Here is a 27,367-nt window from a genome sequence, read left to right as displayed (position 1 = left end):
CATACACAAAAGCAAGACAAATAGACACACTGTGAAAGAAGAGAAAATATTCGCCAGTATCCCATACCTGTGCCACATACACAAAAAATCGCCAACCTTTTCAGAAAACAGTTGCATTCTCGACCAATAATAAGCTAGGAAACCTACTTATCCATAATGTAAAATCAAATACACAAACATACAACAACAGCGGAGTGTACAAAGTATCATGCCCCAGTTTTCCTGCCTACTATGTAGGGAAAACAGGCAGAAACTTGCAGATCCGTTTTCAAGAACATGTAAGTGCTTTCAGGCTCAAGAATTTCGAAAACTCAGTCATTGCACAACATGTGTTGGGAACGAAACATGTCATCAACAGTATAAAAAACAATTCAGTAATTTTAAAGACCTATTCTAAAATTATTTGTTGCATATATCAATTGTTTAATAGTTATATAATTAGCACTACGAATAAATTCGTCTTTGAGAACACCATGTACAAAAACATCCCTTAGTTAGTTGGTTGCATGTTACATTGATCAATCGCACGGTACTGTGGCTGTTACGATGTGGAACGTGTCAAGTGCACAAGAAATCCACATATGAAACAAGCACAGAGTTAAAGATTAATATTTCTATTATTTACCCCATTCCCTGAAATGGCACAAAAAGCATATGATATATTTATAGATTTATTTATTCCTATTCAAGGATTCATCTATGGTATAGGAGTTGTCAAGGAGATATGATTTCAGTTTATTTTTCAAGCTATTACTGCTGTTTGTCAGACATTTTATTTTATCTGATAATTTGTCGAAAATTTTTATTGCAGCATTTTTTACCCCTTTCTGTGCCAAAGATAGGTTGAGTAAAGGATAGTGTAAGTCTTTCTTTTTTCTAGTATTATAACCATGAATGTCGCTGTTGTTTTTAAACCAGTCCATGTTGTCGAGAACAAATTTCATTAGTGAGTAAATGTACTGTGGGGCTGTTGTAAGAATTCCCAATCTTTTAAAAAGATTCCTACAAGATGTGCGACTATGTATCCCACACGTTATTCTAATCACTTTCTTGTGAGCAGTGAATAGTTTTCGTCTGAATGTTGAGTTACCCCAAAATGTTATTTCGTATGACATCAGAGAGTGAAAGTATGTTAGTTTACTAATTTCGAGATCCTCAAAAATGGCAATTACTCTGATTGCAAAAGTTGCTGAACCTAGTCGCTTTAGAAGATTCAAAATATGAATTTTCCAATTAAGATTCTCATCTATATGTACACTCAAAAACTGCTCTACCCTGTCTACTGACTCTGTTGATATGTTATATTTATTGAAGGAACTGTACTTTTTGCAGCAGAAAATTGGATGTACTGTGTTTTCTCAAAGTTTAGGGCAAGCCCATTAGCAGAAAACGAATTAATGACTTTTCAAACTACATTATTTGTATAACTTTCAATTGGAGTTTCTTTTACTGGATTAATAAAGATGCCTGTATCATCAGCAAAACAGTGTCAGTTCAGCTTCCTGTTTCAGAGAAGTGAAGTTTCTGTGAAGTGATTATAAACATGTGTGTGCAAATGTACATCTTTAATGAAGTGACATGTACTAAAACGACGGAGAAAATAATGTCTGTCGGTTCGAAAATGTTAAAAATGCTTTCCTTGGATTATGTGGTAAGTTTACACTGTTCATTTTCCACTATTTTGCACATATTATACGCGTTCGACTTACGAAATTCTTAACCTAACATTAAACCTTTTCGTGACAGAAATATGCATTTCACCTCATTCAAGAAAAGAAATAAAACATGTATTAAGACAAATTACACCTGACGATGCATCGTGTAGTTTATAAAACACGAAAAAGTTGTGAATGAAGGCGTTGTTTAATTCATACCTCCAATTGAATAATTATACTCTTATTATAAATATGTTGTTGATGATTTTTCAAAAACGTGCCACTTCACTGCCTTACCCTGTACTTGCTTTAACGAATACTCGCATTTACGAATGGACGAACATTTTCGTCACATAATCCGCCTACTACTCACATACTTCGCGCTTTATACCACGCATCTACGACAGTAAAATAGAGGCATATACATCATATATGCATAAATATCCCATGAAAATATCTTCTCCCAGTTGTAGGTAGATCCCGCAATGGACTAGAAATTGCTTCATTATTCGCTTCGAAACAATAAACAAATTAATTGACAGCACAACACAACACTAACTACGTAAACGCCACTGCTGTAGACCTACACTGTATTATTATTATTGTCACTAGCAGCACTGGTGAGCCGCAGAGCATTGGCAACCTGACTTCCACTTTCTGTCAGCTCAGAAGTACGGAATTCAGCAATCAAGTGATATACAAACAGTAGGCCTAAGTACAGTGTGTACATTTTAATTTGGTTGCTTTTAATGGAGGCTGTAGGGTGCGGGTGAAGCCAGCGCCGCTAGGGAGAGGAATGGCGGAGAGGAAGTATGTTTTGTAGCAGGTGTCTCCCCTCAATGTCGATAGTTCGTTATTCCTACTGAGCAGTAGCACGTGGCAGTCGCGATACAATGAGAACTCCTTCATCAATCTATAAAAAAAGTTTGTTATAAATAAGCCGTGCGAATTGTCTCATTGACTCATTAGTTCGTGGTTTAACAAAACACGTAGAGCAGCTAAATATCATTTACCTATCGTCAGTTTAAAAATGAAAGTATTCGAGTAGAACCCTTTTCTAATCTAAAGTTCAGTTGGGTGCTACTGTTGATGGCGGGAAAAAAAATGGTTCAAATGGCTCTGAGCACTATGAGACTCAACTGCTGTGGTCATCAGTCCCCTAGAACTTAGAACTAATTGAACCTAACTAACCTAATGACATCACACACATCCATGCCCGAGGCAGGATTCGAACCTGCGACCGCAGCAGTCTCACGGTTCCGGACTGCGCGCCTAGAACCGCGAGACCACCGCGGCCGGCTGATGGTGGAAAAGAGATAAGGGTTACAGATAGCATCTGATAGCAGCTAGGGATAACGGTCTCAGGATGGTTGGACACCACTGCAATAGACTCACAGGAACAGCAGTTCACACATCACGCCCAAAAAAAATAAAAAGTCCTAGTACACGAGAAACGCACTTGATAACCGGAAATATTTTCCAAGCTGAGTTGCATGTAAAACAAATAAGGAGAAATCATGGCTTCCGGCATCAAATATTATTTTATACAAGCAAAACAATTCCTTTTATGCATTACTTTGATTTATGTAGTCCATATACGCTACAAATTACCCAAAGGCTCCACTGAAATCTTTTCAGACTTTCAACTGCAGCTGATTTTATCTAGCCGTAACGGCACGCGGCTGTGCATTCGTATATTGTGGTCAAATATACATTTTCCACAGACAAGTTGCGTATCCCTCATAACTACGCACTTCTATTTTAGAGTAATATTCTCTGAGTTCCATTTTATAACTAGGTTTTCTACAGAAGCTTTACTTAAATTTACGTTCATTAAAATTCTAAAACAAAGGCAACAAACTGTTTTAAGACATGAAAAATCCTGATGCCTTGGCATCACCCGTGAAGAGAGAAGGAAATATCCATTTGGACTTGTTCTGCTTTACAAGAAGTGCTGAGCTGACGTACTCCTCAGTCAACGACGTCCATTCAGATAAGCGTGGATATGAAATGGAGCTTACATTTTTCTACCCAGAGAGCTTCACCCCGCCAGAAAAATTAAGCCCCGCCTGCAGAAAATGAGACGTATCAAATGAATGTCGGTCATTTACGGAGTTGCAATTTTTATTTCTCCGTCATCACCTCAGCTTTTTGTGCACTGCAGGATAAATCTGAGGTTTCATAAACGCCGTAAGATTAAACGGATAATTTATACCTTGTCGGATTACACGAAACAAATCGTGTTTTTTGTGACTGGAAAACCTTGCTTTTACTTGCGTCTGTTGCTTTCTAAAAGGGCGCCAAAGTGATGTGCGAATTTAAGAGACTGGTGTTAGCGTGACACGAATGCTTCAACTGTTGATTAAGATCTATGTATTTTTCTGAACGCCCTCATGTTCGGCACTATTTTGAGCGTCTTGTAGAACAACCATGTTGTTGCCTGACTGGTGCATTTGGACAGGCTTAGACAATTTGTAATTTGTGTATTGTGTTATGATTGATCTACTATCCACGAATAGCTAAAGTAAATCCTGACTGATTCAAGCTACGCTCTTTTATATGAATATTCATGGCCCAGTAATAACTATCTGACTGCGAATCAACTAAACGAAGTGAGCAAACATAGAGAAATTATGTGCACAAGAAAACTGATACGCATAGTTTCTACATCTGAATATCATCAGCTTTGTAAACACTTCTAAAAACCTCTCAAAATTACAGTGTAATGCGGTCGGCTTCTAGATAAACTCGGTGCTACAGGATGATTTTTCTCGACTGTAATCACAATGTTTTAATCTGAAAACACTCCAGCACATAAAATACTTCACAGAAATGACTGAATAGTGATGCCGACCAAGGACACAATTTACCGATACCGCTGCAAAAGCTGAAAATCCCACCGTATATTTCTGTACAAGTTATTGCATGAGATCTTCAATGCACATATCATAAAAATCTTCCACAACGGACCTCCGTAATAGCATCGTCGATGAAACTCAGCTTTCAAAGCCTAGAAATTATATGTTCAGAGAGAGGGATATGTGTTACTAATTCGTGGGCGACACTATATCTGACTGAACTATTTTGGTATCTGTTTAATAGATGGTAATTTCAAAGGTAATACTGGCAACAGTTATCGCCTAGATAGCGTCAGCAACATGTCTATCAATAATATGTATGAAAATGTATTAAATGAGAGAGGAGTACACTAACTATAATTCTGAATTAACACTATGTTCTGTCCTCAAAAGAATCGAGTAATAGATATAAGGCACGTGGGCCTTATTATACACAAGAGCGTGGATCGAATTTTCACCAATCTCAGATATGCAATTTTTCTTTAAACACATTCCAGCAGTGCAATGAACAACCTGACGGACAGGAGAAGGTGACTAACTGAGATTACAAAGCATTTTATTGAATATCTACGATGCGCCCTGCAATCGGCTTCCGTATTACGAAAATTAATCGATCTCTGAGTGTTTGTCACACCACGCAACTGACTATAGGTTGGCGCTCGCAATTCGTCATCAAACGTGCACTCAAAATTATGGCAAATACTAGTACCTCCCTACTGAAATGTCTTAAACATTGAGTATTAACAATCACCGAAAAGAAATGAAATTTGGCGAGTATAAAACCAAAGGAGAAAATCTGTAAATTGTTAATTTGTAATCTTTATCACCACGTCTCCATCTGATAACATCAGCTCCCATCAGATTACAATTCACGGCCGCCGTGTCCAGAGCTTCGTCGGTCTGAAGCCCACGTAACTGCTCTCGCTTCTGCTTGGTCGAACGAGGTGGAACTCGCCAGAGGTTAAAGACTTAGTTATGGCAGTGTTTCACAAAGAGACAGCCCAAAATTCTTGCATGAGCCATTGACAGCAATTACCGGATGCCTCAGCAAAATGTATGCAAAGACGATTTCTCGGTTTAAAGGAAAGATAATTGCAAGTGAAATTAAAATGATGTGCAACATGCAACTTACGAATTCTAGAACATTTTACCCATAAAGAAGACATATATCACGACAGTGATACATCGTTAGGGCCACTGAGATCGAATACAGACCACGAGAAATTCACCGGGAGTGAGCAATATTCAAATTTTACTAGCACTTAATTACAACATAAAAAATTCTTTTTAACAATGAAGGCACTGAAATACGAAGTCTTCGCAATGCGCAATAATATGTATATACTTGCACTTATCACTAATGTGTGCCTGTGATGATATATTGCTGCTCACAGATCATGAAGCCACTATTGCCGCGTTATTATTTCCACAGATGATACATGCACAATGGGTCCTCCGAACGCCCGTTTCGAAAGCCTCGAAGGGGACTGAATGACTTACATGTAGACTTCCTGCTGTCCCCTGTGAATCCTTGGGTTGTCGCGGAGCAAGAAAATGCCTTCACGTCGCTTTGAACTCTTCCTCCTTGTAACGGTTCTGTACAGTGAGATCACTGTTTTAAGATTGAGAAATTGCACCAATGATCTTTTACGATAAATTTGGCGCATTCCTGGCATTACGCGCTTCTCGTCATAACATTCTACGTGGTGAACTCAGAGCGCCTGATAAACAGTAGAGATGTTTCGCCTTGCGATTACGTCCTGTGACACTATGCCGACGATGAACACCTGGAAACAATGAACACTGTTTATAAAAATGTATTTTCTTCCATCGGGGGTCAGATTTATAAAGAGGTACAGTTGTTCATAATCTAACTATCCCTATGTTAATGTATTGTGAGGCTCTCAATTTTTGTAATATCATGTGTTATATGTTATAAGAAGAGATATATGTATTTGAATGTGTGTGCGCGCTCGTGCGTGTGTATGTGTGTCTGTTTGTTTGTGTGTGTGTGTGAATTCCACATTTCTTCCTAAACCACTGGACCGATTTCGACGAAACTTGGTACTCCTGTCCTTTACTGCCAGACCACAGTCGCTGTGGGGACAAGAACCACCTATCTATAAAATGGGTGGGATTTGGGGTGGGAAAGAAGCATGACCCGTAGCGCGTGAATTCCCGGACTTGATGAATCCAGTATTAGTGAATGGAAGCACTTAGCGACTTGCACCAAACTTGACACATAATTTCAAAACTTTACGAAAGTTTTTCTTGCTGATAACCCATACAAAGTGATGAAAGTAAAAATGTTTATCGGTTACTACTTTTCTGTCGTTCAGGCAGTAAAAGGGCAGCACGAGACATGACGATATAATTTATGACTTCTTTTCTACTAAACACATTCCCGCCACATTATATAGACGTTATGTACACATACCACTGAACGTAAGTGCAAAATTATGTCTTTTTACCGCCCATTGCTCAGGAGATATGACGTCATAAACAGTGTGACGAGTGAAAAACTGCTACATCGTGCATGACGTTTAAATTTATTTGTTCTTTGCTACTGACTCCATTCGAAACATATTTTGCAGACATTATCCACATATGCCGCTGAGTGTACGCAGCAAAATTATGTCATTGTACGACATACAGCTCAGGAAATATGACGCCATAAACATTAAGCACAAGGCCAGGCGCTGCGTGGTATAGGTGGGGACGCACAGCTATGCTAAATAAATACCGGACTACGCCGGGTTTCGCCTATAGTAGGCTATATACTTCAAGCGTAGGCTACGTGGAGTATGACCATATATGTGTGTCTCATTAATACACCAACAACTCACGACAGTAATTAGGCATCAAATGGTTATGTCGACATAAGGTCTGAAGGGAATTATTTTAGGTTTGGTCTAACTGTGATTATTACACACAGATATCTGTAAATATCAGCATTATTTATGTTTCACCACATATTTGGAAGAATAATTTCTTTGTCGTCAGATGGAAGCTAGTACCAGCAAGAACCGACGAGGTGGCCCAGTCCTTAAGACTTCGCGGGAGGTGTATCCAATCCACACTTGCACACTAAGATGTTGGGTGGTTTCCCAAGCTCGCTTAAGGCAACTTCCATGATGATTCCTTGGAAAATGACCACGCCTATTTATTTCCCTATCCTGCGGCATTTCTAGTTCTATTACGTCACTAATGATGTGATGACCGACGGAACGTAAGCTCTTATATTCGTTTTTTCCTTTTCTTCTAGTACAACAGCAGACTTTATTTGCAGTACACCGTAGAAAAAAAGCAAAGTTCATTAAACGCTAATTATGTTGCTACACAATGCAACGCCCACATAACTGTAAATCTTAGAATTTACTATAACTATCTTGATCATTTTTCCTGCTAATAAGGTTGCTCACAAAAATCGTTCACAGAAAATCCAGATTTCCCAAAAGTTTTTGCACAACCTACATAACTGAGGACGTATGTGAGGAATGTAGAAATAACTTTACTGTGAAACAAAAACAAAACAATCACCAAAATAAATGCAGTCTGTTACAAGATCTGTGCACTCTAGATTTCCTGTTGATCAACTTTCAATACGCTCTGTGCATTGTAACACTCTTGAATGCTCCTTGACATGCTGTTCACAAAGTGATCAACACTTTGCTGTTAAGATGTGTCGCAAGGGTTCGGCGGTAGGCCTCCTGTGATCGCCCAGCGTGTGAGGAGGATATGTGCGGCGATACACTGCTGCTAGTTTCAGTGGGTAGCAAGCATGCTCAGTCGGGTTCATCGCAGCAGGTACCGCAAGCCGTCCCTTTCGGTTGATTCCTGTCTACAAGAGGAAAGTGTTTACCTGGTGGATGTAAAGTAAAGACGAATCCCTGGACAAACATTGATTTTAGAGTTGGACAATACACTGCAATATGACTCTGCAGGATTTCATAGTCCTTGTTATTGATAGCAAAATCTTCTGAATCGCTAGGCTGTGTCACATTGCGAAAGACTGGATGTCAGCCATCCAGCAACACCAGTAGAATTCTGACGATGATTCCAGTTGAGGAGTCGAAACACCGAGCAGTGGAGAAGATTGAAGAGTGACGTGACACGACCTAACGACTCAAAATATTTTATCGTCAATAGGTTGGAATATTTCATTTTGATACTGCACAGCCCTAAAAGCACGGCCGATAGTGTTGAAAGGCGTCCGACATCCGTACGTGATAGCTGACCGAAACGTGACGGGCCTGTCTCCCTGTTCAACCCATGGGACTGAACGCTTCATACGTGCATTGGTACACGACTGCATCCGTAATGTTATACGATGATCATTAAACGTCAGGCAAAACCTTCCACGTAGGTGAAGAGACCGTTGTTTATAATGGACACCTACAGGCAAACTGATATGTTCGAGTACAATGACTTTTCTGGCGACTAGAAATCTACTCGGTAGGAATCAGCGTGGGGTTCGAAAAAGACGATCGTGTGAAACCCAGCTCGCGCTGTTCGTCCACGAGACACAGAGGGCACTTAGATGCCATGTTTCTTGACTTCCGCAAGGCGTTCGGTACAGTTCCCCACGCCGGCCGGAGTGGCCGAGCGATTCTAGGCGCTACAGTCTGGAACCGCGCGACCGCTACGGTCACAGGTTCGAATCCTGCCTCGGGCATGGATGTGTGTTGTGTGATGTCCTTAGGTTAGTTAGGTTTAAGTAGTTCTCAGTTCTAGGGCACAGATGACCTTAAAAGTTAAGTCCCATAGTGCGCAGCGCCATTTTGAACAGTTCCCCACAGTCGTTTAATGAAGTGGAGCATATGGACTATCAGACCAATTGTGTGATTGGAGCGAAGAGTTCCTAGATAACAGAACGCAGCATGTCATTCTCAATGGAGAGAAGTCTTCCGAAGTAAGAGTGATTTCTGGTGTGCCGCAGGGGAGTGCCGTGGGACCGTTGCTGTTCACAATATACATAAATGACCTTGCGGATGATATCGGAAGTTCACTGAGGCTTTTTGTAGATGATGCTGTGGTATATGGAGAGGTTGTAACAATGGAAAATTGTACTGAAATGCAGGAGGATCTGCAGCGAATTGATGCATGCTGCAGGGAATGGCAACTGAATCTCAATGTAGACAAGTGTAATGTGCTGCGAATACATAGAAAGAAAGATCCCTTATCATTTAGCTACAATACAGCAGGTCAGCAACTGGAAGAAGTTAATTCCGTGAATTATCTGGGAGTACGCATTAGGAGTGGTTTAAAAAGGAATGATCATATAAAGTTGATCGTCGGTAAAGCAGATGCCAGACAGATTTATTGGAAGAATCCTAAGGAAATGCAATCCGAAAACAAAGGAAGTACGTTACAGAACACTTGTTCGCCCATTACTTCAATAGCCGGCCACGGTGGTCTCGCGGTTCTAGGCGCGCAGTCCGGAACTGTGCGACTGCTACGGCCGCAGGTTCGAATCCTGCCTCGGGCATGGATGTGTGTGATGTCCTTAGGTTAGTTAGGTTTAAGTAGTTCTGAGTTCTAGGGGACTGATAACCATAGCAGTTGAGTCCCATAGTGCTCAGAGCCATTTGAACCAGCCATTACTTCAATACTGCTCACCAGTGTGGGATCCGTACCAGGTAGGATTGATAGAAGAGATAGAGAAGATCCAACGGAGAGCAGGGCGCTTCGTTACAGGATCATTTAGTAATCGCGGCAGCGTTACGGAGATGATAGATAAACTGCAGTGGAAGACTCTGCAGGAGAGACGCTCAGTAGCTCGGTATGGGCTTTTGTTGAAGTTTCGAGAACATACCTTCACCGAGGAGTCAAGCAGTATATTGCTCCCTCCTACGTATATCTCGCGAAAAGACCATGAGGATAAAATCAAAGAGATTAGAGCCAACACAGAGGCATCCGACAATCCTTTCCACGAATAATACGAGACTGGAATAGAAGGGAGAACCGATAGAGGTACTCGAGGTACTCTCCGCCACACACCGTCAGGTGGCTTGCAGAGTATGGATGTAGATGTAAATCTAGATGAAGACGGCTATGCACTATCTGGATCGGCAGAGACCTCCCTGTTCCCTCCTAAAATCCTACGCTCTGTGCTGTTGCACTATACCCGGCGTGTCTACTAGTTCATAACCAGAAAATCCCCCTCTCCCACCCCCAAGGTTTTAAAAAATCGAGTCTCCACATATAAAACAGCTTCAAACGCAATATTGCTTTACAATTACCATAATACATTACGTACATTCTAAAACACATAAACGATGCACCACGAATAAACTATCCGAATGGGACGAAAGTCGGTACTATCACACGCAAAATCATCCGAACGACCTGAATTGCGCTTCACCTGATTTGCGTACAGTCCACACCACACAGCTGTCTTGCAGGTTCTGTTATCTCTTTGTAGTACAGTCATTTGACTACACTAAATGGATACTGTTGTGTTGGCAGAAGAGCCAACACCGTGTTACTAGAGGAGGCCGAAATGCACGCGTTTCCTCTCACGCAGACTGTCATGAGGAGGGAAGGACTATATTGACGTGAGGTCTGGAACATGACAAGGAATTAGAATTCAGAAAGCGGACGTAATTAGTTTGATACTTGACTTTAATCCATTAATGATGAGCGTCGCTCTTTACGGTACATGATTCACAATTTTATCTGTTCAGAATAAATTCTTGAAGAATATGGCGCCTTGCTAGGTCGTAGCAAATGACGTAGCTGGAGGCTATGCTAAACTGTCGTCTCTGTAAATGAGAGCGTATGTAGACAGTGAACCATCGCTAGCAAAGTCGGCTGTACAACTGGGGCGAGTGCTAGGGAGTCTCTCTAGACTAGACCTGCCGTGTGGCGGCGCTCGGTCTGCAATCACTGATAGTGGCGACACGCGGGTCCGACGTATACTAACGGACCGCGGCCGATTTAAAGGCTACCACCTAGCAAGTGTAGTGTCTGGCGGTGACACCACAGATACGACAAGAGATCACTAGAGAAAATTGTTCTTCAAGGTCACCAGTCCAGAAGTAAATGAAAACCACGATGAAGCAAATACCAGGAGATGAGACGGTTCTTAACGCTTGTAAACTCAACTTCGTTAAAGTAAGTGACATTTCGAAATCACTACCTCCGTCACATACGTCATTTCAGCAATCTATAAGCTAAATTAAATATTTTTACGAATAAGATATTTTGAGACAATATCTGGGCTCCTAAAGTTGTCTAAAAATTCGATATATTTTTCCCCTTTACAAATTTTTCCCACACCCGTAAAACGTCGTTTCTAATATCAGAGGTTTGTCATAAAATGGATGTTGAACTAATCAGTTAAAACAAACGCGATTAACAGTGGAGAGCACTCGATGGAAACTTCAAAATTAAAATTGTATTATCAGTTCACTGTACTCATCATTGAGCAATTATTTGTCCACATGCCCTGTAGCCAGTGTAACTAAGCAAAGCTTTCGTGCCTGACCTAGACTCGACCAAGGCAATGTTCGTCATTGGTGACCAGGACCAAGGGTCGTGAAATGTCGAAATTTTCACCAGTATCAGCTAACAAATGTGAACTTGAAAATTTTTGGGCACCGTCTGGAATCCTCTCAAGACCCTTATTACCCTGTTAACTAACCACGAAAAACGTCTAATATAATTTCAGGTAACAAGGTTTGCATGTATTAAAAACGAAGTGCCATGATGTAAAGTTTTGAAACAGGAACTCGAACCCAACACTTTATCAGATTGTTAACTAAATCAAATCAGATGTTAGCTATCGAAGTTTTTCATCAGCAGCGACATGTCTGAGTTTGAAAGGTGGATACAATTTTTCTGCCTGGCCGGGAATGGAACCCGGCACCTACAGTTGCTCACCATGTTCGAATTGTTTGCTCACCAGTAGTGAGATGTGTGTATGTTTGACTAGGAATAACGGCACCTAGCGTTATTGTTGACAACACAGAAAGGGATATTAAAAATGAAAATTATTCATCGGTAGTATTTCAGTGTGCATATGCTGGGGCTTGAAATGAAGCCATGAATATTATTGTGCTGGAACAGGATTCGAAACCACATATGTTCCTTTCGTGAAGGCCGAGAGGAGTTTGCAATTTTGGGGAAAACCACGAAATGATCAAACTGTATCGTTCCTTGGGGTCAGATCCCACCAAAGAAGAGATCTGAATGCGAATCTCGGACCAACACCAAGTTTTTCAGCGTCACAAGTTCAAATAAAATAAGAGCCCTGTGACCTGAACTGACCATTGGCTCATTAAACAAAATGAAGTTTCTAGTGTAAGGAAGCACAATGGAGACAGGGTTTCCGTTTGTCGCGACTTCCGCCTCTGCAATGGCCCAATCTAAACCAACTCTGCCCCAGCTGATAGTGAATCGATATGATTTTTATAATGCGGATTTTGAATTACGGTGCAACCTGACTTTCCTCATACTGAATTACTAGCGCGAAGGATATCTATTCGTGTTTGTTTGGAATACGTGACGGAAGTTAGAATCGAAGCCATACCTAGCAGTTAAGAAACTAGAATCAATCCACGAGACCACTTTTTTGCGTTATTGATATTTCGTCGAACTCATGATCCCTGGCTTACGAGACCAATGCTCTATCACCTTTTTTTAAGATATCGTCTTTTTTTACTTTTTTAATTTTAATTGTTTTATTTAATTCTTTTGTTTTATATTAATTTGAATAAAAATGTAAGAAGCTCGTCGGCTCCAGGCAGGCGGAGAGAATGTGGACAGGCGTCAAGCAATCTGAGGCGTGACCATAGTGCCTCTCACCTTACCTGTCACCAGGTTGCTCTTCATTTTCGTTTCCATTTTGCCTTCTTTGGCCTGGCTTCTCCGACATTAATACAATAACATAAAATGTTTTCTTACAGAAGTCGTTTAAAATCATTTTCAGTATAAAATAAAACAAAATTCCTTCTTCATGTATTAAAAATGTGAGCTGTTAATGTCTTGCTCCTTAGTAACTCAAAGTTTTTTTTTGTTCCGAAGCACATAAAAGAAAAATATTCCAAATTTATTAGATTCAAAAACATAATTTACTTTTCTCTGCAATTAAAAAGAACGAGAACGTGGGTATCTGCTATTAAAATCAATGAAACTTAAAATTCCCTTCCTTGACGTGGCGTCCTGGGCCTGCTAAGGTAGCTTAAAATATCTTGTTATGCAGAAAGGCACGTAATGAGATAATATAAAGGATTATCTTCATTAAATAGTCGGTCTATTATTCTTGTCTTGTTTGACGTTGGCTTCACGACTCAATTTTGTCTCGTTTGTCCTTTTGGATCATGTAGCCTTCGCTATTCGTTACTACTGCTTCCTATGGATATTGTGAAATGACCGTTTTAGTTAAAAAATTGCAAAATTATCTTTGTAGTTTCTTGTTCTCTAGAGTCTTTTGCTGTATCTTTAAGTACATAAGGAAGTCTTCTTTACTTTTTCTACCTCATTGACAATGTGTAGTAAACTGCATGTCCCTTTAACCGAATTTCTTTTGGTCTGAGGGCAAGGCACTACGTCTGGAGTGAGAAAATCTGCTGCCGTTAAGGTAGTTGGGGCCGTTCTGGTAATGCTTGCCAACAACTGCCTAATGACCCTCCAAGCATCTCTAACTTTATCACAAACAAACCTGTGTTCTTCACTATCTTTTAGATTGCACGTGTTGCATAGGGGTGAATCGGCTAAATGAATCGAATGGAGCCTGGTCTTGCTCGCTATTTCTCTGTTTACGATGGTATACCAAGACGCTCTCACATTAGACGGCAAATTTAGTGCCTGAATGTTCTCCCATCTATGTATTATTGTTTTGTATTATTTCTGGGTTTGTTTTCGATCAAAGTTTTATAGATTTGCTTTCCCCCTGTTATACCCTTCGCTGGAATCTTTGTTCGAACATAGCTATATGCCAATAGAATTTTTTTAAATGTCAAAGGTTGTTTGTAATATGGTGGACATCAGTTCGAGGATTTAGGTCCGGCGGTGACATTTTGTTGAGTAGGTGAGGAATTATACTATGCGGTGAGTTTGTCCACAACTTATACGTACTGCTGAGATTGAGAGATAGTGCCTTTCTGTATACGTCTATGAGATTTTGCCAAACGTTCCATATTGGGAGCGTCAACGTGTCATGCTTTGAAAATATTGTCTCTGGTCACAGAATGACCAACAGCTGACAAAAATCTCTGTGCAATGATGTTAGAAGTAGGTAACACTTTTGTGGTATAGTTTACTTTAGAGATGAAATCTGTGTTGACCACTTCACTCCGCCCACCCTTATTTTGTAACGCATTCAGTTTCCGCACGCTATGCAGTTGTACCCATCCAATAACTTTATTCAGTATATCACTATAATTAACGGTAATGGTTTCTTTACGTTCCTCCGAAATTCTATTGCTAAACACTTCATTCTAGAAATTCCTTTAATCGTGCGTGGAGGAACATATTTTTTACCCGTCTGATTTTAATTAAACCGGTCTTTTTCCAGTTCAGTTTAGCACCAGATGCAGCGTCATATCGTTGTACTATTTGAAGTGATGTCTCCACTTCTTGAGTGTTCACAACAAGAAATCCCACGTCATCTGTGTACGCGTGGCACATAACCTTCTATCCATTTATGTTCAAACCACTAAAGCCCGCGTTGGTACATTCATGGTTGTGTCGCAACGTATCGCCTAGTTTAAAAATTAGACAATGAAAAAAAATTCAGTTCTCTATTAACTGGTTAATTATAAGTAAGCTTCGCATACGGAAATTATGCTACTCTGGTATCAGCGCGATGTAAAAACGCTTTTAGCTATCACAGCCTCGATTCAAAACCATTTTGAAATTTTCACTGTTTCAAAAAATTCTTAGATCAAGTAAGTTACCAAATATTTCGATTATTAGAGCCATTACCGGGATTAACTTCCATATTCTTCTCCAGCTGCAGGCATCCTTCAAGAAACCATTTAATCCTTCTTGGTCATTTTTAGAAGCTGTTGCCGAAAAACAGGTTAATATTTCGATCGCAGTTAATGTTCTGTGGCAACTGGACCGTAACAAGTAGTTATTCAGTTTTTACAAGTCTAGGGAATACTTTTCAAGTTAATGTCAAACTTCTCCAATTATTCGTAGTTGACATTACAACTAAATTGACTGATGAAGGAGTTACTTCGTAGCAGAAACTGCGTTGCATTACTTCATTCGCTTGCGCCAGCAACGACGCTTGTAAAATGCTAAAAGTAGCAGTAAAAACCACTTTCAGAGCAGGATGGAGGATATCTGCTGTTAAATATCATGATCAGTCCCCACAGATGACTTGGTCGACGTCACCTATTTGTAGTAGCACGAGGAAGAAAATACTGCAAAACATCAACCGTTTTCTTTTGCAGTAAACTCATTCTGCTTGGTCCAAGTGCACATTTTTCGAAGAATTACCCTAACTGAAGTACCCACTTCAAGAATGTAGAGCAATATATCGTCATTTGAAAACGGACATCTGTCGCAGACGCCTTACACTTAGTCGCCAACCAGAAATTCGAACCCTGGGGAACACGAGTTTCAGTAAACTTAGGTAGCGAAGACTGTTTACCACCGCTCCTTCTCATCGGAAAACACGTAATTGACTTGCTGGATTCTGTAACTATACTGCAACAATAACCTCTCAGCATGAGTGGTTTCGTTTCTTCCTCCTTTCCTTCTACTACCATAAGTCAGTGAACTTTCTTCCCTCTAACCAACAAAATTCCGCAAAATGTGGGAAGTAACCACTTTAAAAACCGTTACCTAGCGCAATTGAGAAGATTTCTGTTAACGTAGTTGTAGGTGAACGAATTTAATTTAATATTAGAACATCTTAAACAGTAAAGATCACAAATTTACAAAATAAGAAAAGCGACGTACACAAATATTTGCAATACCACGAGTACTTCGAACGTTACAATTGGTGCTGTCCTGAAAAACAAACGATACATTGTTTGCAACGAATTAAAATTTGTGGAAGCGGCAGAATTCGAACCCGATAACAAGACATTACAACCTTACCACTTTACCTACTCCACTATCCTTCCACTTGCATGAAAAGCTGTTACAGACGTTTGTGGTATAATATATGACGTTACACAGCCGGCCGCGGTGGTCTAGCGGTTCTCGGCGCTCAGTCCGGATCCGCGCGACTCCTACGGTCGCAGGTTCGAATCCTGCCTCGGGCATGAATGTGTGTGATGTCCTTAGGTTAGTTAGGTTTAAGTAGTTCTAAGTTCTAGGGGACTGATGACCATAGATGTTAAGTTCCATAGTGTTCAGAGCCATTTGAACCATTTTTGAGGTTACACAGGTGACTAAAATACGATATCCGGAGTAACAGGACATGCATCGTAATGTGACTGTAAATTTTATCTTTAATCTCTGAAAACGGTTTCATTATTCTTACTATGTATGATATTTGGAGAGAAAATATGTTTACAAGATACTCCAATCAATAGTCGTAAGGAGCTAACTGCTTAAATCTTTTTTCAGAGCTTGTAATGGAATTGACTTCTGAGGCGAAGGAAGTGCTCTCCACCTTGTACTCCACTTCGTCTTCTCCTCCCATATCAGTAGATTCTTTCTTGAGAAATGCCACAGCTCAAGGAATTTGATAAATGTCACATTCTTGCGCTTTATGAAAGTGGATACTGTAGCAGCGCCATTTCCTGTTCCCTAGAATACAAAAAATCTACGATACATCTCTAGGTCAAGAGGGTGGCAGAGAAAGGCCACGTCAACTGTCGTCCTGGACGAAAACGGATTTCCACGGAGGATCAAGACAATAGTGTACTCCACTGTAGTGATGAAGACGCTTTCAGCACTAGCGCAGAAATTAGGAACATTCTCCAGGTAAGTGAGAGTAGATCGACATTCATCGTGGTATCGACGACAAAGGAAGGTATGGACGAAAGTCAACGGTCAAGGAAATGTTCAAGGATAACATAAAATTGTCAGATTAAACTTCGCACTTTCGTACAGAAGGAAACGTTTCGTACGGGAACAAGCTATATTCACGGACGAGAAGGTGTCTTCTACTGCACCAAACACTTTGTTCCACGTGTATCGATCAAGTGAAGTGAGATCCGACAGCAAAACTGTCCATCAGAGGCAAAGGTATGGCAGAGCTGCTGTCACAGATCGGGGATCAGTATGTGGCTGCGGCGGTCTTTAGCAACTCGACCGTTTTCTAGTCATTACCACTGCGAAATACTGCAGAACGTAATGCTTCCTTCTGCTCGTTTGAGATTTTCGGGAAACATAATAATCTTCCAACATGAGCGATCTGTGTAAAACACTGTGTAAGTAGGCTGTTAAGGTTTTTATGTTGGTAACGCCACGTAACGCTCTGTATGAAAATCAGTGACTGTGCTGTGTGCAATCTGTGAGTGGTTGGCGTTGTTGGAATATTTGCTATTACAGTGTTACATTGTTTGTTCCCTACCAAAATCTTTCATTTGCTAACTGTGCCTGTCAGTAGTTAGTGCCTTCAGCAGTTAGAATATTTTATTTAGCTGGCAGTATTGCCGCTCGCTGTATTGCAGTAGTTCGAGTAACGAAGATTTTTGTGAGGTAAGTGATTCATGAAAGGTATAGGTTATTTTTAGTCAGGGCCATTCCTTTGCAGGGATTATTGAAAGTCAAATTGCGTTGCGCTAAAAATATTGTGTGTCAGTTTAGTGATGATCAAAATAAATAAAGAGAAAACTGTCTGAGTACGTTGAGTTTTGCTCAGCTGCTTGCAAATCTAATAACGTGAGAGCTTTTCTAGCAATGTCATTCTTTACATTCAAAGGGGAATGCTGGACCGGCGTCTCAAACGTGCCGCTCACAGTCCCATAAGGCACGTAATGGCAGAGATGGGGAAAATAATTAGGTGTAGAAGACCAGAACCGACATCCAAGCCAGCACTCTCCGAAGCAGCTCATGACGCATGGAGAGAGTTGTCACAGAAAAACAGATTCATCCGGAAACGTCTTGCCTCTATTTCTCGGCGGCTACATGAATATGTAGAGCAGGAAGGCAGCTGGGTACATTACTGAATTACTGTGCTCTCAGGGAGAAAATTTTGTTTTTGAGAAATGAACGTTTTGTTTCCCCTCGAAGAATAAGAAAATTCGTTTATCTCATTCTTTTTTTAAAAATAAAGAAAAAAAGAGAAACAGATTATACATAAAAGCTAGGCTACCTATTTCACTCTTTTCAGCCATTAAATGGACTCTTCATTTTCAATTATTTTACAATCATTGATCAAAATCACTGAGACAAATATGAAACTAATCTTTTTTGGACATGACGCATGACGTCAATGCCGATGAAAGTATCAAACATAAAATATTTAGTTCTTTTACGTCGAGAAAAAGCATCTTATTAATTTGTGTTCTCTTTATTTACATGCAGATAGGACGCCAATACCGACGAAAGTACAAAGCAGACATCATTTTCTTTCAGTTACAAGCAGAAGTCATCATATATAAAAAGTGGTGCAAGACCAGCGATGTAGACGTAGTCAAACGTTTTAGACCACTACATCCTCAGTTATTTACTTCTAATTTATTTAAAATCATGAGTACTTGGTAATTCTCGTTGTCCTCCCAAAATAAAAACTCTTTCCACGAATTAAAATTCATGGAACTGGTAGGAGTTGAACCCTCCACATGCGGATTAGAAACTGACCGCCCTTATCACTGTGCTATTCTACCAATCGCGTGCGCTGTATTTGCAAAATGGTGTGACGTGGTTTGTGATGTCATAACTTTTCCACGTAAAAGAAGTGATATACCGAATGAAGGCGGCGCAGTGCGTCTTCGACGGAAATGCAGACAGTCCATCTGACTTTGAATTCCATGAACGGAGCTATGAAGAACATCAACTAACTCAAGTGATACAGTAGGTATTCGGCGAGGTTTTGTGAGATCTCCTTGTTTTGGTGATACCGTGCGTGGGATAGTATGAGAATTTAACAGCTGCTAACGCAGGTGTCATAAAATTTCAGCGCAGTGCTGGAAAAGTTATTCGTGTGCCAATTACTCGTGCACAAAATGGCTTGAGACTCTTTGACGCATATATTCTATCGCTATGGTTGAAATGTACAAAAAAATGCAATTAAATTACACAGTTATTATACCTATCTTAAGACGAGGCTCTTACATATAAAAGAAAACTGTTTCGATCACAGTTGTGAAATAATTCAAGTATATCACAACGATAATCAAAACGTACATTTACAAGGAAAATGTATTTTTTCTCATGCAGATACAGAATAGAGATACGAAAAACTGTGCAAGTCTGATATTCAATACCTGTTTCACATCCAGGTTTACCGCAGTATGTTCTTTGCTTCCGTAACTTTTGTCTCGAGCGATGATTCCTAAATGACAAGCAACACACAAATTACTGTCACTAATGGTCCCTTTGAGCCTTTTCTGAGAGTTTCTTGTGGAGTAACTCACTATTTACAAAACAGACAATTCCGCTCACTCCTACAACGTACTGAATGGAGGTCGTGAGATTGCTTTCGATGTACGGCTCGTCTTATGATTTAGTCAATGAATTTCGATCTGACCGTTTGCAGATCGAATGAAGAAAAGAAGAGAAAGACTTCCAAACCACATCGTTTCTGCACCTCGATCCGATCAGATTTATATATCAACCAGCTCTCTACAAATCGCCGACCGCTGTGGCCGAGCGGCGCTAGGCGCTTCAGTCGAGAATCGCGCTGCTGCTACGGCCGCAGGTTTGAATCCTGCCTCGGGCTTGGATGTGTGTGGTGTCCTTAGATCAGTTAGGATTAAGTAGTTCTCAGTCTAAGGGACTGATGACCTCAGATGTTGTCTCATAGTGCTTAGAGCCATTTGAACCACTTTCTTTACAAATCGAGCGTTTTAGCGCTAAACCAACATGACACTGCTGTGGTATATCTTTGTTGATTACATACATGTTCCTTAATGTAGGTTACTCAGAAACTTACTTTAGAGAGCAATCGTCGCTTCGGTGCCAAATGTCAAATATGTGTTCAAACAATGAATGTTACTTGCTCAGTGCCTCATCTTAAAAGGAAGCGGCTCAGATTATTCATCGAGTTGATAAGAGAGTATAGTACTAAATGTAAAATCTTGCTGCCGGCCGGCCGCCGCAGAAGCGAAGTCCGAGTCGTTCGCTTAAGGCGGCCAGTATTCCCAGCTGCACTTCAGTATCCTAAGTGAAGTCATATGGACGGTCTAGCAACACTGTATAATGAGGAAGTATGTGTAGGCAGATCTGTCAGTATTCTCGAGCTGTTGTGAAAAAGTATCTGCTCGTGGTCAAGTGGTAAGCATTGTGCTCTGTAAAAAATAAATTCCCAATTTCGAGTAAACTCTGTTTCCTAGTTTCTTAAATCCCATATCAGATATCTGCTTAAGTTATCAGTCTGCTGGAACCGCAAACATAATTCTCTTCATTTTATAATCCACCTACAATAGCCAAAAGTACTGGAAACATTTCCGCCAAACAGTTAGTGGATGAGTCAAGATCAGAACAGTTTCTGCTCGAGGATTTTCACTCCCCAGAGCAGCTACAGGCTGCCGGCTATATGCCCAATGCAGCCAATGTGAGACGCCTCCGATAAGATTACCATGGCAGGGTGCTACACACTGAAGAGAAAAACAAACTGGTACACCTGCGTAATATCGTGTAGGGGCCCGGGAGCACGCAGAAGTGCCGCAACACGGGTGGTATGGACCCGACTAATGTCTGACGTATTGCTGGAGGCAACTCACACCATGAATCTTGCAGGGCTGTCAATTAATCTGTAAGAGTGCGAGGGGTTGGAGATCCCTTCTGAACAGCACGCTGCAAGGCATTCCAGATATGCTCAATAACATTCATGTCTAGGGAGTTGGCTGGTCAGCGAAAGAGTTTTCCTGGAGGCACTCTGTAGCAATTCTGGGCGTGTGGAGTGTCGCATTGGCATGCTGGAATTGCCTGTCGGAATGCACAATGGACATGAATGGATGCAGGTGATCAGACAGGATGCTTATGTAAGTGTCACTTGTCAGAGTCGTGGCTCTGAGCACTATGGGACTTAACATCTATGGTCATCAGCCCCCTAGAACTACTTAAACCTAACTAACCTAAGGACGTCACACAACACCCAGCCATCACGAGGCAGAGAAGTCAGAGTCGTGTCCAGACGTATCAGAGATCCCATATCACTCCAACTGCACACGCCCCACATCATTACAGGGTCTCCACCAGTTTGAACTCTGCTGACGCAGGGTCCATGGATTCATGAGGTTATCTCCATACCGTACACGTCCATCCACTCTATACAACTTGAAACGACACTCGTTCGATGAGGCAACTTGTTTCCAGTCATCAACAGTCCAATGTTGGTGTCGACGGCCGCAGGCGAGGCGTAAAGTTTGGTACTGTGCAGTCATCAAGGATACACGAGTGGGCCTTCGGCTCCGAAAGCCCATATCGATTATGTTTCATTGAATGGTTCGCACGCTGACACTTTTTGATGGGCTAGCATTGAAATCTGCAGCTCGGGGATAGTGTATACCATCGCTCATGCGCCACATCCTGTTCAAACTCACTTAAATCTTGATAACCCGTCATTGTAGCAGCAGTAACAGATCTAACAACTGCGCCAGACACGTGTTGTCTTATATAGGCGTTGCCGACCACAGCGCTATATTTTGCCTGTTTACATAACTCTATGTTTGAATACGCGTGCCTATACCTGTTTCTTTGGCGACTCAGTGTGTTTATCGATAGTCATTTTCTTATTTGAAATTCTCGTATTTATCTCGCAGTTACAATTTGGATTTTGCGTACTTGAAATTTATGAAAGTAGTTCGAATTTGATAAAATTTAGTCGCAAGTGGAAAAAGGTCCAACATTTGCCACACATTGTTCGCTTTGGGTTGTGAAGGCAGCAAAGGCAGCTCTGATCTTTTATATTGTTGTGGGTCGAGTGGTTCTGGGCAAAACACGTCAGGAATAGATTTTTCTGCTTCAAGAAAGATCGTTCTGTCATGAATGATTTCGCGCATTCAGGGAGCTTGGAAACAAACATATGTGATTAAGTGCGACCATTTCAGAGTCGTGCGACATTATCATCCAATATGCAAGGTTCAGAAGCCGGGAGAAGTATTACTGCATGCTCTGATTTAAGACAACGAAAATCGAAGGAATGACTATTAATGCATTCTGCTTGATCATCATCAGCTGGCTCATTGATAATTCCAAAGCCCCATTCCTACTGGTGGCTAGATATGCTGTCTTTATGTTAATTTCTCAAGAAGAATTAATGGCTGATCCAGTAGGTTCCTACCGGCGTGGAATCAGTAAGCTACCTGAGCGTTGTCAGACTGTTATAGATAATGCGAGAAAATATACTGTTAATGATTAATTTCTCTTTTATGTTCACTATTGTGCTCAATATAATAAGGGAAAATGGTTTTAAAATATGCACTGTACCAATTCAAATAAAATTTAGATTACCATGATCTCCTTACGGCAAATTAATCAAACGTAAAATATCTGTTACAGGAGCACGTTTGTATCAGCACAAATTAGTAAGATATTACTCATTCTGGACTTCGAAATGGTCTGTGTTTACTTGTCCTGTGTCACAGTGAAGTAGTATGGAAAAGAAACATTTGATAAATAAAATAACTAAAATTTGCTTATTGAATTTCGATGTGACTGCTTGTAATTCTGCACAAAATGTCTAAAAATGTATCATTCAGCGATCCTGGAACCGGGGAACAATGCAGTCCCCAATGTACAAGTGAACACATTACCTCCTAGCTACCGGAATACTGCAGCATTGTGTTCTCCGTTAGTGCTCCAATGCTGGCTAGGACACATAAGCTCGCAACGTAAATGACGAGATTAAGTGCAATTTCCGCATCGAATGACTTTCCTGAATTTAAAAACACTGATAACTTTATTTCACACTTTGTGTAAAATGCACTCAAATTATTTAATGGAAATGATACGAATAAATCAAGTGAATTTTACAGGCTTATTCTGCGTCATGGAGCAAGTAACTCATCAGTCACAAGGTTGCCAAACATATCATGCATTGTTGCCAAGCTTCAGTTATACTTCTAATAGGAAGAACACCGGCGTTGAGTGGTGTTGGAAGTGACTATAGTTCATATCTCATAGACATGGCAGTCGAGAGTCGAAATACCCTAACTATATGTCAGTGTATCTTACTTGTGTTTCTGTAGCTTGATGTAGGGACTGGAAGGTCATAGTAATAATACTCAGATGCGCTATCTGCAAACTAAACAACACAGATCATTAACTGTCACAATTATTTGTGTTTTCTGTATTAAGTGTACCGAACCTAAAAAGTTCATCAAAAGACATTTTTCACGTTTTTAGAACATCTCCAGTAGTTATATTGTAACCGTTATGAACATGCATTACATCTTTTATAATAATAATAGACTTGTAAAATATTTTTCTTGAGATCAGTGTCAATGACGCTATCCATAAAAGACAGGCACACAAATGAAGAGACAATAACACAGCATCGATTGCAAAATGTAACTTTCACAGGGAGACTTCATAAGCTACGAATAACATGAAGTTCCAAATCAGGAAAGGCTACTATGCAGGAAACCACAAGAAACGACAGAAAATACAGGCTCAAAATCACTAGTGAACACATGCAGACTAACGCGAAAGGAGAAGCAGTTGTTATCAGAAAGTGGAACAAGGAACACAAAACGCTGACAGTAATGTCTAGGATAAGTCATCCTTGAGCAAAACTGTTTCGGTTCATAAACACTAAATCTATTCGTTATGATTACAGTTACTGGCTGTTGATACTTTGTTAATAAATGCGAAAACGCATATGCTGAAGAGATTTTCAACGTGGAGTTGCTTAAGACAGAGAGAACCCGACCATGCTGAGCACAGTGCTGAGATTCTGTGCGTCCCTTGCGCGGAACGTTACTAATTTAGCCGCTAACGTTTTAATATTAAAATCGCCTCTACACTACGACAAGAATCGTATGAGATTATCGAGTTCTATTGCGGTGGCACTGATGGGCAGACGGTTCTAGAATTTGCAGAGACTATCCATATGCTGCTGAATCATTACGGCAAACTACCAAAGACGATAGACAAAAAAAAATTGGTTCAAATGGCTCGGAGCACTATGGGACTTAACCTTTGACGTCATCAGTCCCCTAGAACTTAGAACTACTTAACTCTAAGTAACCTAAGGACATCACGCACATCCATGCCCAAGACAGGATTCGAATCTGCGACCGCAGCGGTCGCGCGGTTCCAGACTGTGATGATAGGCATCTTTCTATATCTACATCTACGTACATACTCAGCAAACCACCGTACGCTGCTTGGGGTCGAGTACTCTGTACCACAACTAGTCGTTTCCACTCTCATTCTACTCGAAGATGGAGCGACGGATCCCTGATTTCTCGTATCTTATCTTCGTGGTCCTTACGCGAAGTGTATGTTGGCGGCAGTAGGATTGTTCTGGAATTAGCTCCAAATGCCGGTGCTCTAAACTTTCTCAGTAGTGTTCTTCGAAATCAATGTCTTCTTCCCTCCAGGGATTTCTACTTGAGTTCCCAAAGTATATCCGTAACACTTGCATGCTGATCGAACCTCGCAGCTCGCCTCTAAATTATTTGATGTCTTGTTTCAATCTGACCTGGTGCGGGTCCAAAACACTCGAGCAGTAGTCAAGAACAGGTCGCACTTGCGTCCTTATGTGGTCTCCATTACAGATGAACTACTCTTTCCTAAAATTTTCCCAATAAACAGAAGTCGAAGCGTTCTCTTTCCCTACTACAATGCTCACATGAACGTTCCATTTCAGATCACTTCGCAACGTTACGGCCAGATATTTAAACGACGTGACTGTGTCAAGCAGAACACTACTAATGCTGTATCTGAACACTGTTGGCATGTTTTCCTACTCATCTGCGTTAACCTACATTTTTCTAAATTAAGAGCTAACTGCCATTCTTCACACCAACTAGAAACTATTTAATTTCTACCATGAAAGAACTGCTCAACAATAGGTGAGTAGCACCCACACCACTAACCTCTGACCCTACGCGCAACACATTCCCAGAATACGCAAGGTAATCATTGTAAAATGCAGTGTGCTAGCATCTTTCTGTCAGCGAGTTAATTTCTATCGCAGGACTTTCACCCCAGTACCGAGGCGATAATCAAGTGCTATGGTCTACCACACCGTCGTTCACACACACTCATTTCCCCACCTAATGTTGATGTCTCATAAATTACGACATCGATCATAGATTTATACCTACATTAACAAGCTTCTTATCAGCTTTACTAACTGGGCATTCTGCCAGTCTTGTGAAGAAATATACTTAAAGTAAATACGAATATTCTGTATGGCGATCATTCAATGTTTCCATTCTTCTACGTCCACTATTCGAAAAACGGTGAAAATAAGAGACAGAGAAACACCTATGAATTAGTAAATAATAATCTGTGAACTTTGCCATACTCCATCAATCAAGTGACAATTACGAAAAACTACTTTTTCACCTACAGAGCACTGCAGTACGAACGTAGGGGTGTTGTGTGAATCATTCATTGCTGTTTTTATCAGTTGAGATGGAAGAGGAGGTGAAAGTATGACTTTAAATGTGCTATTCCAGCGGGATTTGAACCCATGGCTATAGTTTCAGCAGCAGTCAGCTAATGAGGAAGCAAGAATGTGAACATTCTCTCATTGGTGTAGTACAGACTAAGGCAGAGGAAAGCAGATTAATTATTTATTTTATGCTTAATTTAACATATTGCAGTGCACTTAAAACATGTTTTGCTCATCATCAGCCGCTTATGCGTACAGAAAACTGTTACATAATGATAATTTAGCTTCATGTAACTTAACGTGAACTCTCTTGTTCACTGTTCGCTGCTGGAGTGGCTATTGTCGTATTTAGAGTACGAGGTGTTGGTGGGGTGTTGTGCCTTGTTGTTACTGACACCTTAGTCTGTATGGGAAACAGATAGCTTTGCAGCATTTATTGTAATGCGGTATCATGTGATACACTTTTTATTTGTCAGTTGTTCACTTACGATTTAGGCTTCCCAAACTACATTTAAATTGTTGGTACTCTGGAAGAGATGTATTGTAACATAATACTGTTGCACTGCTTAATCTCACACTGATTTGGACGTAGTTTTTCAACAGAATCCTGGTTCTTAAACTTAGCAAGCATGGTAACTATTAATGAAGAAAGAAGCAGGTTTCCCACAAAGCAATTGACAAGAGACATTCTAATTTTCCTGTCAATACCTTAAAGGTTCCAACCCATGTTACGTGTTATGCACGAATTGTTCAGATTATTTCATCAATATTAGAAGTACATATCTAGTGAACCGCATATGATAATTTAAATCCAGGCCTGGAAGTCCGTCGACTGTCAGAGGGTGGTCAAACAGTTTTTCGATGGCACTTAATATGTAACTTTTTCCTGGGAAAATACAACATTTCCAAACATTTGTTTCCTGTCTGTGTAATGGAGCTTTAACGGCATCCTTTTCTTAGTCATTTTTTTTGTGATGGAGTTAAATCGTGTGACCCAGAGTGCACCGCCCATTTATTAAAATAAGTAACGTTATATACAGGGTGGTCCATTGATCGTGACCGGGCCAAATATCTCACGAAATAAGAGTCAAACGAAAAAACTACAAAGAACAAAACTTGTATCGCTTGGAGGTGGAAACCAGATGGCGCTATGGTTGGCCTGCTAGATGGCGGTGCCATAGGTCAAACAGATGTCAACTGCGTTTTCT

Source organism: Schistocerca gregaria, chromosome 5, assembly GCF_023897955.1.
Source record: "Schistocerca gregaria isolate iqSchGreg1 chromosome 5, iqSchGreg1.2, whole genome shotgun sequence".
Classification (NCBI taxonomy): Eukaryota; Metazoa; Arthropoda; class Insecta; order Orthoptera; family Acrididae; genus Schistocerca; species Schistocerca gregaria.
The sequence above is the reverse complement of the archived record's forward strand: the minus strand, read 5'-3'. Positions refer to the sequence as shown.